The following is a 12,844-nucleotide window of genomic DNA, read 5'->3' as shown; positions in this document are numbered from 1 at the left end:
AGTTTCTTCATGTAGATGAGTATGAATGGGACCCTGGCCACTGTTCTTTCACTGGAGGAACCACTTGCTCCTGGGGATTGAATGGGTCTGTCTATATTAGTGGTTAAGAGCACTACATAAATGTTTCTATGATGTGAATCACCCTTGGCTGTGAATCTCGCACACTTGACATTCTTATGTTACATCACTTAAGGCCTTTGGAGGACAGGCGTTAGATTTCTTCCTGGAGAAGCTTAGCTGGCAATTGCATGCTAGGGATTTTTTCTAACACACCTCAAAGGTAGTAGGAACATGTAATCTTTGGGATATTGAGAAAGAATACAGAGGTTGATCCTGTTATTATTTTGAATTGTCCTCCAGCATAATGTCTTCTTGTATCCTGAATAAGAGAAATACCAACCCAAAGGTGATCTCTTAAAGGTCTGCATTGCTGAGACTTCTACAGAAGTACTAGCATTTCCTTTTTGCAGTGTGAGCAGCTTGGTGCAATTTTTGAAACTGTAAAGAGAGGGGCTTTCTAAAATGCCTGTGTTATTGGTAGGGTGCAAGAGGCTTCCAAAACAGCTATCTAATCCTCAGTGAGTCACATTTTTAGTGGAATTTTATTTTAAATAAATTATCTTCTACATTCTGTCCACTCCAGGGTATATGTTCAGTGACTATTATACTTGCTGTTCAGATATTTCAAGTTGCCGGGTCATCTGTGAATATTTCTGAGATTCCTCTTCCTTGGCACCTGAATAAAGGTGACAAGCAAATGGCTGAAGTCTGAAATCTTGTTTTGCTACTAGGGATTACTGAATTCCCATGTGTTTGCTGTGTCTCAGAAATGACTGACATAAACGGATACTAATTCTGACAGTAGTTGCTTATCAGGTTGAAATTTGAACCTGTTAAACCTCGTGGCAAGGCTTGGATCAATATGCTGAGTAAGTGATTTGTGATTACTCTTACACTGCATATACTCTTTTTACAGTAGTTTTATAAGCAGTTGACTCTAGAATGATGTAATCTGTCCTTCCTCTGAAGCAAAAGCTGTAATGGCCATTGGATTGCATGCTGGCATCTGGTGTGGAAACGTGCAAATCTTGATTGATAAATGAGCAAGACAGCTGCAATAGTTTTGTAATAGTCTGCAATTCTGACAGTAGGAATAGTAGTCAGTGTGCTCAGAGGAAGTGTTTTCTCTCTTCAGTTCTTCACTGCTTCTTGTGTGATTTTATAATTTCATACATGTAGAAATCTGGTGTAGATTTCCTTCTAGACATACATAGTTGAGTTGTTAAAGAAGAAGACTGGAAGCAACTGTAACCAGAAGATATTTATAAACTGATTAAAGCCAAAAATAAAGAACCAATTTTTCAATCTTATGTATAAAAAAATTGGCATATTCCATTATTTTTTACTATTAATGTAATTATATTGAATGTGATTCTAAGTGCCATAGGAGCAACTCACAAGCCTCAAAATGGGCATCTCAGCCAGTGTGCAAGACCCCATATTCAGGATCACATGATGGGGAGAATTCCTGATGTGTAGGAGGTATTCTCTGGTTTTGGCCTCACTGAAGAATGATCCCCTGCTATCCTGCTGTAGCCCTTCCTTAGCTCCACCACCTTTTATGCTAGCCCTGAAAATATAGTTTGCTCTAATATGGGCATACCAGCATGGTATGTAGGTACACTCTAGGTACACTACACCCATAGATCAAGTGTGGTTGCTTCAGTACACATTTTGATCCAGTCGGACATTTAGGTGATCAGTTAGGTAACATAGCAATGACAAACAGATGAAGGGTTCTATCTTCAAGTGAAAACAAGTATATTTACCTACCAACATTTGCATCTTTAAGATAAGCATAACCTCCTTTCACGTCAGTTAAAATTCCAAGTCACCTCTTTTTTCTTTTTTCTTCTCCAAATAGCTACTTTTGCATTCACTTATTTTGCCCTTACCTAACCTTTAGCAGAGACTGGTTGTCAGAAAGGAGTCAACTGTTGACATCATGCAGCTTTCCTCACAACATCCTACAGTAGGAGATTCATTCACAGAACTCATTCTCCTTCACCTTAAAGTCACAGATTCAGATCTATCGTAATTTGAATTAAATATAATTAATTTATCTTGACTGTTTTTCAGTCACTTCTTATCTGTCAGGAACAGTTCCTAATGGCTAAGTCCTGTGTGGCAGCTAGATCACTAATGGCATCTGCAGATTATTTTAGGAGTGATGAAAGGAGTCACCACATTCACTGGAACTAATACACCACAGTCACAGAGGATTCTGTGGTATGTGTGTACTTCACAAGCATCCACAAATTGTCCTACTTCATGTGGTACTGAGTTGCTGCACTTTGAACTGAACTGAACTAGAATTGAAGTAGAAGGCCAGAAAACATAAGGGAGGAAGTGATTTCTTAGGAAGGACTGTTACAGCAGGGAATGAAAGTACCTCTTGCAGTATCAAAGGACTTTATTCTTTAAAAGAAAGATGGAATACCTGAGAAATAAGTAAAGTGCACTGTGACTTCCTGAACCTTTTCCAGAAGGTGGTCAAGAGGGAAGTGTTCCGGAGTATGAACCTGAAAGCTGCTACCAACACTACATTTAATATCAACAATCACTTTGATCCTTGTGCTGGTGAATTCAAAAGGAAGAACTTCCAGTCATGAAGCCTGTGCAATGTGAAGATGTTTCTTTTTAGCCTGGAGCCATGCAAAGCAAACATAAGATGCTCTTGTTCTGCCTGGTGCACAGAGGCAGTAACACACTGTACACAGTAAAGACAAGAAAAAACAGGTTTGTCATTCTCAAGCTTGAGGAACCTTGGGAATGCTTCTTAACTCATACTTCTTGTGAAACATCTTGTTCCAAAGACAATAACTGATATGATTGGTGATTATGATAATATTGTCTAGAATAAATTATCACACACACCCCATCCCCCACCCCTACCCCACCCCCCCTCGAATCTAAGTATTGTGCTGTTTGTTTACCCTAGGGAAGTAAACCAGATGGAGCCACAGCTGCACTGGCAGCAGATGTCACAGCCATAATGCTCATTGCCTTTAGGTGTAAGAAAAATGAAAATAACTCCCCTATTTACATGGAGAAGCAAGACATTAGTACTGTGCTATCTGAAATATGGAGGCTAAAAGCTACTATGCATATCTGAAGGTCAAATGGAATACAATTTAACTTTCTGGAACTAATAAATGTAGTAGTAAATTTAGCTGATACACAAATCCATTGGTTCTGCAAAAACACAAGTGGAAGTTTAAAACCAAATATTTACTGCAAGGCTTTGTCTTCCTATTACTCTGGAAGAGCATCAACAGCCTTCTCTGGGTACATACACACTGAAAATGCATAGCACTCTAAGTGAAATATGCTATCAATGCCTCAGTCTTTATATGTGATTACAAGATATAGCAACTAGACAAAAATAAGTTATCTGCAAAATCATCCTCAAATTCTATTTCCTGCTCCCCAAATGTAAAAGCTGCCTTTGCTTAATCTTTAGGTTTGGTTTGCAAATTAGAACTTGTGAGGAAAACCATAATTTTTGGTGGGGAACTTAGGCGATAGAGAAGTACAACAACACATAATATGTTTGGTCACCAGTAGGTAGTGCAAATTTAGGTCAGTGGGATTCAAAGGCACTCTGAGTTCTGGAAGTCTGGTGAGAGACTCAGCTTGATGCAGTTCAGAGCAGCTGTGGAATGTGAGCGTGATGGGATTTTCTCAACCTGCTTTCCTGTCGCTTGGGTTTTAGCTGCTTTGCAAAGTCTAAGATTCAGTGATTGCTGTCCTCAGCTCTCCTTGGCATTATGTCTTACTGACAAAACTGCTAGGAAGAAGCCAAGCTCTTGCTTTCTGTCCACAGTCGCATGGCTCACATCAGGGCTCAGAACACGAATTCACTTGGCCCTGACAGGAGCAGTATGCAGAGAGTTCATTACTTGGTGTGAGTCACCCGCCCAAGCTGCCAGAGAGAAAAAGATCTTTTGTGTTTTCTGCCTGCTCCTGGCTCTTCTTGCTGTTGTGAGACAGGAAAAACAAGGCATCCTTTGACTTTGTTTTTATTTTTAGATGCATTTTTATCCTCTTCCCTTATTCAGTATATGACGTCTAAAAAGCACTGAGATACAATCAGTTTTCCTGCAGCTTTCACAGACCAGATTGCCAGAAATGTTTTGAAGAAACCGGTGGTCATCAGCTGCTCCATCTCCTGCTTGAAGCAGAGCTTGTCCTGGAACTAAATTGTATCAGCTATGGCTGAGTCGAGAAAAATTTCATGGATGAAGGTCCCTTAGCCTCTCTCAGTATGTGTGGTGTAACATGAGTAGAAACAGAAGCTGACTACAGGCTTTCCTTTTTCACAAGTTTGCACTTGGTAGGAATGTAATCAGCAGAGGAGATACTGAGTGACCTGCCTTTCAAATCAGGAAGGTAATTTTGCAGCTGTTAACCTTGTTGATACAAAATAAATCATGCTGTAAGGTGGTGCATGTGTTTTGGTTTATTTCAGTGATTTCCGTGAAGCATCAACTTTTATAATCATACCAACTAAGAATCTGCTTTATATGGAATTCTCTAGTGGTATTAATTGCAGAAACATAAGATGTAACTTCAGCATAGTCCCATAATAAACAGCTTAGAGCCCCTTTGTTGTGCAGAAGAAAAAGCCCACTTATCAGCAAGCAGGAGTTTTCCAGCTGTGTGGAAACAAGAGATGGTAGAGAAATACTTCCGAGATTGAGAAAATGTTGGAGCAAAGGTCATTATAACAAAGCAGTGATTCTTGTTTCCACCCTCAGGTGTGAAGAGTGGCTTGCATGAAATACTGAAAGGCTTACCTTTCACAGAGAGGACTGGAGTCTCTGGCACAGTTTTTTATTTTCTTCTCCATTTCCTCTCAACCCATGGCAAAAGCTTTCTGAGAACTAATTATGATAGTATTAGTGTGTGGTGGGAGTAAATGTGCATATTTGCAGTATGACTATGGAAGAAGGAGTTAGGAGAGTGAAGGGATATTCTATTGGATTGTCGAAATTCTCAAAATTCTGGGTAAGTGCTGACTGTATTGATTATATTTTTACTTAAGGCCAGTTCCCTAATAAGTTGCCCAGAGAAGTTGTGGATCCCTTATTACAGGAAGAGTTCAAGGCTGGGTTGGATGGGGCTTAGAGCATCCTGGTCTAGTGGAAGGTGCCCTCCCCATAGCAGGGGGGTTGGAACTTGATGATCTTTCAGGTGCCTTCCAATCCAAACCATTCTACGATTCTATGAATACTGTGTCCATATTTGAAAAGATTTTGGCAATTTGTTGGAATTCAAGCATTCAAGCTCTGCTCCTGTCCTTTACCCAGTATTTCGTTTATTTCTCCCAAGGATAATGTCATGAAAGACCTGTTTCTAGTAATGCAAGTGGGAGCTTGCAGAAAGTAAAGTGTTGCTGCCCTTTGGAAAAGTCAGGGCATGAGGCAGCACTTTTGTGGAGACTGATTCAGGATCACTTCTGATGTCATTACACTCTATTCTAGGTAGATGAAGAACTTGAGGCATACCTTCATGTATAAAAGCTCAAGGCCTTGATGGTGAATGAATGCATATAAGAATTTTATAAGGGAAAGTAGGATGGGCTGTGCATATCACAGATGCTCTGGGCTGCTTTTTGTTTTGCTTTCCTTACAGTGTTATGATTTGAAAGCATGGCATGAATCATGGGATAGAAACCTGAATACTGCTGCATAACGAGGGCTACTCTTAATGCAAGTGTTTTTTTAACAAAGGCCTAATCCAAGACAGAAGTAAGGGTGTTATATATACCTATAAAAATGTATATAAATGTCTCTTTCTCCCATTAGGTGTTTATTTTTCTGCCATGAAGGGCCAGTTCAGATGATTACTGCAAGGTTCTTTTTCTTTGGTTTTGTGCCTTTTCATATGGATTTTTTTCTGAACATTGGCCTCACAGTAATTTCTTGTTGTTTGGCACAAATGGCTTGCCAAAATTTGGAGGCTCTTCTGGCTTCACTTTATCAGTAGCAAAATATGATCATCTCTGATATTTGCTTGTTCCTCCTTTGTTTGGTTAATTCCCCTAATGCATTACACAAATAGACATCCATGACCAACTTTTTAACTAATGGTAGCCAAGTCTGACTTTCCAACTGGTTTTGTAAAATGCTAAGCCTTGCATTTGCTCCCAATGAATACAATTTGTGCTGTCTGCTGGGTTGTTTTTCGTGCTTTGGTTTACCTCAGCCTCTAATAACACAGAACTAAAAACTATACCTCAACACATTGCCTTGCAATCAACTGAGAAATCAGAGACGCCTATTGATTGAACTGGCTTAACTGCTTACTATACTGTCTTTAACCTTGGGCAGGAGTTTCTGTTTCAGGTGTCATCATGCATGGGAATATTTAATTACTCTTCCCTTTAGTCTGAATGAAAGGTACTTACCAGACACAAGTAATGTGTTTTGTGATGGGGCAAGCATAAAAATCAGACAAAATATTGTTTGGATTTACTCTGTGTTAGATGTATCTTTCTGAATGGAAACAAAATCTAATTTTGGAATGAAGCATGATTTTAATTAAAGAAGCATGAAAATTATTCATTTCATTCAACACAGTTGTAATTCTTTCAAGATTTGCTTTTCCTCTGCATAATTTCTAATCTCTGAAAATTTCTTCTATCTCTATTTACTTTAACCATTCCGGTACATTAGTAGCAGCCTTTTTTATGAATACTAAAAATAGACTTTTGGTGATCATAGCTTGAAGTTTCTTTTCCCATCTGCTGTTACCTTCCAAACACACTTTTTTTCCCTTTGATATTTATTTTCTGATTCCTCCTTTCACTGATTGCTCTCTCCAAATACTAAACCATGCAGAAAGCTGATGCTCTTTTCCCAGCACTTTATATAAATGTGAAGGTCATCTTGTTTTCCTTTACTTGTACTATATATTTAGAGGCTCATCTTCTCTTACCATATGCTTATACTTCCAGACTATGTTCAGTATTTTAGTCAGTTTTGAGTCATTGTTAATTTCTGCCCCAATCCTAGACCTAGCACTTTTTTACATATGTTCTTGGTAAAGCTCTTCATAATCCTCTTACCTATTTGCCCAGCCTTACTAATATGGATTTCTTTTTTTGATATTCTTACTCTTTCTGAAGTCCTTGAAATTTGTTTCTTGAGTGTAGTCATTTACATTCTGAAAAAAAGATCTTTTCTTATTAGCCAAGAAAACTGTGATCATTTGGATTAGTTCTTCAGAAAGGGGATTCTGCCTTGCTTAAATCTTTGATTTCAGGATCATAAAGTTGTATCCTGTGTAATTTTGTCTTCATAAAGCTTTATACTAGCTCTGACTCATGACCAGAAAAAAAATCCATTTGCAGAACCCATATCTACTGCTAACTTTCAGAGATTTCCGGGGAAAGATGTGATTTTTAATATTTTCATAGATATCTCTTGATGATCTGTCAGTGGAACCATAGAGCCTCTCTGATGTGCAGGTGAACTCCCTGTATTTTGTTTTTTTTTTACACTTGACATTGTTTCTGGTTTTCTAAGTGCTGCAGCTATATTCTCTGAAGATGCAATCTGCTACCTTTATTATGTACTCAACAAGACAGGCTTTGGGTCCCTTTGCATGTTAATTTCTGTATACTTTTAATGTCCTTCATAAACAACTCATAATCTAAAAGGAATTGAAATGTACATTGTGGACTTAAAATTCATGCAATATGCACATGCTAGCAGTTTCCTCTGGGGCCTGCAAACTGTTTTGACTTATGTCCAGTATACTGTATAGAATAGTAATTTTCCAAGATATATCTTAATTGTCAGAGGAAGAGGTGAATTACCATCCAAAGTAGAAAGTAGGACAAGAAAATTTATGTCACGCCACAGTCATTAGTCCAATCAGGATATGGACAAAGAGGAGGGACCATGGAAGTGCTAACCTTGTCCATTATAAAGAACAACCACCTCAAAACTGGTATTAATCTCATAGCAATTATATAAATGTTATTAATATCTTCTTTTATCAAGTCTTGCCAACTCTAAAGAGTGGTGGCTTACAAAATAGATTAGGGATTCTAATGGATGATTGATCAGAAATAGGAAAGAATAAAATCGCTATGTGTTGAAATCATATTAATTGAGTTTTCAGATTTGTGGGGCTCATGGGAAAAGCAGATACAGCCTTATATGGTATACCCATATTTGATTCATCAGATATTGTGATTTTAAAAGTACATTAGGAACGTGCATGAAGTGTTTACAGGAAGAATCACGGGCAGCGCTGTGGGAAAGACCTCTTGCAAATGCTTGGGGTGTTTTTACTTCTGTGGAGGTTTTATTTTTTTTTTGTTTTAAAAATGTATTTGAGTTTGTTAATTTTCCTCAGCATGTTGTGGTTTCTTTGTTTGTTTGTTTTAAATTTGTAATTTCCCCTATAAAAAGGCTTTGTGTTCTTGGCTCTTTTTCCTTTCTTAGTTAATTTTTTTTGTATTTCTTTTTCTTGTCCCATCCTGGTTTTGTCTTTCCTTTCCACTGTAGCTAATTTACCTGGGCATGCCCTTGTCTCTGTAGAATCGCCTCTTTGAATACCGTGCAGCATTTAGAAATGTAGAAATACTTAAGTAATTTTTGGTATGATTCACACCTTATCCATCAATGCTAAATTCAGTGATTAGGGTATGGCAGGGGTACCCAATGAAGGCGGCTATCTGTTGTGTAGCTGAGGATCCTGGAAGAGGAATTTCTTTCTTTCTGTCAGTGGGAGAATCCAGTCAGACTTGGGCTTGGTGTGCAGCTCTTCCTCACTGAAGGATTAGTCTTTATTCCTTCAGACCGGCCATGCCTTATACTTCGCTTGTCACAGCAGAGGCAAGTGGCTCCTGGCAGTTTTAACAGGGAGCATCCTGTGACACTGACAGCACTGGAAATTTCAGGATTGGTTTCAAGCTGTCTTCAAGAAACAGAGTCCTTCCAGCCTTGCCTGGCTCCCTGGAAGAAAATGAAAATTAATTTTCCAGAGATCTTTGTCTATTAAGTACAGAACATTAGGAGAAGACCTTTGAACAAGCAGGAGATAAACTGGACCCTGAAGGTCAGCTCTGAAATGAGCAGTCTGTCTTGGGGAGGTTTTGAGACACCAACCTCCTCTTGTGTGCACTCAAGTGAACCAGCACTAATGCCACGTATTTCAGCCAGGTTTCCTACACTGTGACAGTGTAAAATAATATATTTCAGTGCTTCAGAGATGTATCTCTGGGGAAGTTTTGCCCCAGTTTTGCTTCTCCTGCTGTTATGGGGCATGTGAGTGTAACCGCTGCAATGAGCAAGGTGATGGTGTTTAAGACATAAGATCTCATTCGCACACTTTTCTAAATTGTTTCTTTTGACCACAGGCTTTTGTCCTCATGACAGCACTGGCAGCATGAGGCTGCTCGTTTTAGATAACACCAGTGCTTTAATTTTCATGAGATGGTGAATTTAGGGCAGCATATGACTACTGTAATTTGGATGAATTTGGATGAATTTGGATGAATTCAGAGATCTGACTGTCTTTGCTGGAGCCCTGTCTGAGGCTGTCACTGTGCCCATGTTAGTCAAGTCCATCTAGATTAAACCCAGAGCTGTGCTGGCTCATATCCAGCAAAGTCAGCAATTCCAGTGCTGTAGCCTACGTGCTTCTGCCACTGGGGTGAGCATGAGGAGAGTGAACGCAGATCTCTCTGTACCTGTCAAGGCAGACATAGTCTATGTGAGCTCTTGCTTGGTCTAACAGTCCTTTTCAGACATACCTTCAGAATGGTCCACAAAACCTGTTCACCTCTGAAGAGCAGCATTCGCTTTTGCATAAGGAAATTGTAGATGGTAAACCCAAAGTATTTTATAGCTGTAGATCCTTTAAATTTATATGGTCCAAACAACATAAAATTAGGCCCTGTTCCATGAAGTAAATAGTTCATGTTCAATAGAGGCAGAGCACAGAAATTAAATAAAAAGGAAGAGAGAGCACAAGCTGGAGGTGAGAAAATACTAGTTAGCATGATGGACAATGGTATGATCTCCAGCTGAACCTGCTATCTGTCCAAGTTGTATGGACATCACTGTGGAGAAGTTGTATGAGGTGTTAGAGGACTTTGCAGACTTTTATACTGACATGCACTTCACAGAGGAGGAGAATTTTTAGAGGATTTTTGAAGGCTTGGCAGGCTTTTATACTGAAATCTACTTGTGCATGAAGGAGTCACGCAAGGAAAAAAGCTACTCAAATCTGAAACAGAGCTGCACAAAAGCTACTTATGAAGTTAAGAAATAGAGGGAAGTAAATCCCAGACACGGAGGTACAGTAGAGGGGTTCAAGAATTTAACATAAAAAGAATGTTAAACAGGGGAAGAGCTGGCATTAAATAAGCATCTATCATCTGCCTCTGTCGTAAGGAGGGCAGCAGGATGACAACTCTGCCAGAGATGTCTTGCAGGTATCCTGGGGCCATTTTGTGCTCTATGGTGTGACAGCAGAGGAGTGGGCAGATGGAGGAGGGCTGTGTTTCTTCCCTCTTCTCCTCCTCTGTGCTCTCCACAACAAGAGCTCAACCACCTCTAGACTCTGCTCCCACCCTGATTCTGACTTTTTTCACCCTACAATGCCAGTATGATGATCCCACCATCTGGGAAGGCTTTCTCAAGGTATTTTTCCACTGTTTGCAGCTCTGCCTCGAACAGCAGTTGTCAGACTTTCTCTTACCCCTTTCATGATCCCACATTCACCCTTGCAAAGTGATGTGAAATATTGTCAAGCAGAACAGCACTTTATACCCACTTTACCCAGATGTAGTCACTATGCAGAAGTCACCAATGTCCACAAAAGCAGAGAACAAGTACACAGTGTTCTCAAAAGCAATTAGTCACTGTATGCGAAATATCAGTGGAGCCTTTGCAGGAGAAACTGCTAAATGAATCAGTCTTGAAAAAGTGCACCCATTTAATCAAGTGGATTTAAAAATCAATCTGGTTCATCTCGTGCAAATCTCTAATGTACATTTCCATTAATCCTTTTAACCCTTGTGTATATCTATTTTGCTTCTGTCAGTAAGTTACTGATGGAGAGCAGATATAATAAAGGGCTTAGTACCCACGAATTAAGTGCTCCAGTGCCCAAAGTCTAGGTGCTTGGAGTAAAGTGCAATCATATAGCAAATCATACAGGAGGCTCCCTGTACAGAAAATGGGAAGAATCCCATTCTGAGGATTCTTCTGAGAGGGATATTGGAGCAGCCCTTGTGCAAGAGGCCTCTCCTCCAAGTCAGTGATGGGGATTGTTGAGCAAAGGGATATATCCGAACACTGGCCGTTTGTTTTTTTTTTTCTCCCCACTTTTAGTGGCTAGCCTGAAAAAAGGGGGTTGTTAGTCTGTGTCAAGAGCTCCAAGCCATTTTTGGATGTCTGCAAACACATACAAATTTAGATGCCTTGCCTTCTGTCTGGTCATGTCTCTCACCTTCTGCCTAGCAGCTGAGCAGATGGAGTAGGTGCTTGGGGCAGGGGAGAAAGCCCAGGTCATCAGCTTTTCTGAGTCTTGGAAACTGCCACTGGTAACTGCCTGTTTCACCAGGGAAGGCACCTCCCATCGCTTTTGCTCATGATAGGGAGCAAGGAAAACAGTCATCACATGTCTGTAGGGCAGATAGGTGAGAGTCTAATGTAGTATCTTAAGGGTGAGGCATTACCCTGAAGCAAAGGAAATTCTTGTTCCACAGCAAAGTCACAGGGTTTTAGCCAGTGAATGTAAACACAGCATGCAACACATGGAGTTTTCAGGGAGTAGGATGACTGGTTGGTACTCTGGAGTGTGGTAGGCTTAGGCTATGCATTTAAAAATTTTTCACAGATCTTGAACACCTGCCTCTTCCCATGTACTACACTGTTGCTCCTGTGCCTTATCCTGGACTCCCTTTAGAGGCAAGAGGCTAAAGATTCGTTTTAACATGGCCCCAAGTTTCTTTGGACTGAAGTCCAAGGCCTTGTCATGTAGGTTTTTGGAGCTTTCACTTTTCCTCCATGTTAATATTGTATTTTTGTGTGTGAAGTAAAGTCCTGCTTCCACTACCAAGCAGCAAAGAGGGAGTGTACAGAAGAGGAAACTTAGGGCAGATTGCTGCAACACAGCTCAGGATTGCTGCTACCTCATCTCTTGCACTGCATGTATGTGTCTGAAGCATAATGTCTGTGAAAAAATCAGGACTGAAGGGAAACAAGACAAGAACAAGGTCAGCCTCACACTACACCAAGTAGATCAGCACAATTTCTGGGTCAGAAAGAATGAAGTGTCCAAGGGCTGAGCAGAGAGGTTTATAGCATAAACAATGAAGCAGTGTTTTGCCTTCAAACAGAAAGTTTAACTCCTGATTATTGTAGGCATATGCTATCTGACCTCAAGAAAGCAATCATAATGCTGTTTTCATCAGACTCATGGAGAGTTTTGCTTAGAGACCTGCTTGGAGAGAGCTGGGTTAGGCTGATCTCTAATTGAGTTACCTGAATCTAATTCTGTTGTTGTAATTGCCTGGGGGAAGCAGAAAGTGATGGTTACCAATTAAGATTCTAATGTTATTAATTCAAGAGAGTTTGAAGGGTATGTGTACTTGAAGGAATCTATATAATTGATAGAAAAACAAGTTAAATATCCTTCTGCATCAAATTCTAGCTGTGTTCTCCATCCTGAGAATTTAGCTTTCTGTTTTTACATTTCAAAGGTCAGGTCTTGTGGTGGTTTTAGGCTATGCCTTTAAAATTTAGTTACAGATTTC

The sequence above is a fragment of the Dryobates pubescens genome, chromosome Z, assembly GCF_014839835.1.
Source record: "Dryobates pubescens isolate bDryPub1 chromosome Z, bDryPub1.pri, whole genome shotgun sequence".
Taxonomy (NCBI): domain Eukaryota; kingdom Metazoa; phylum Chordata; class Aves; order Piciformes; family Picidae; genus Dryobates; species Dryobates pubescens.
The sequence above is the reverse complement of the archived record's forward strand: the minus strand, read 5'-3'. Positions refer to the sequence as shown.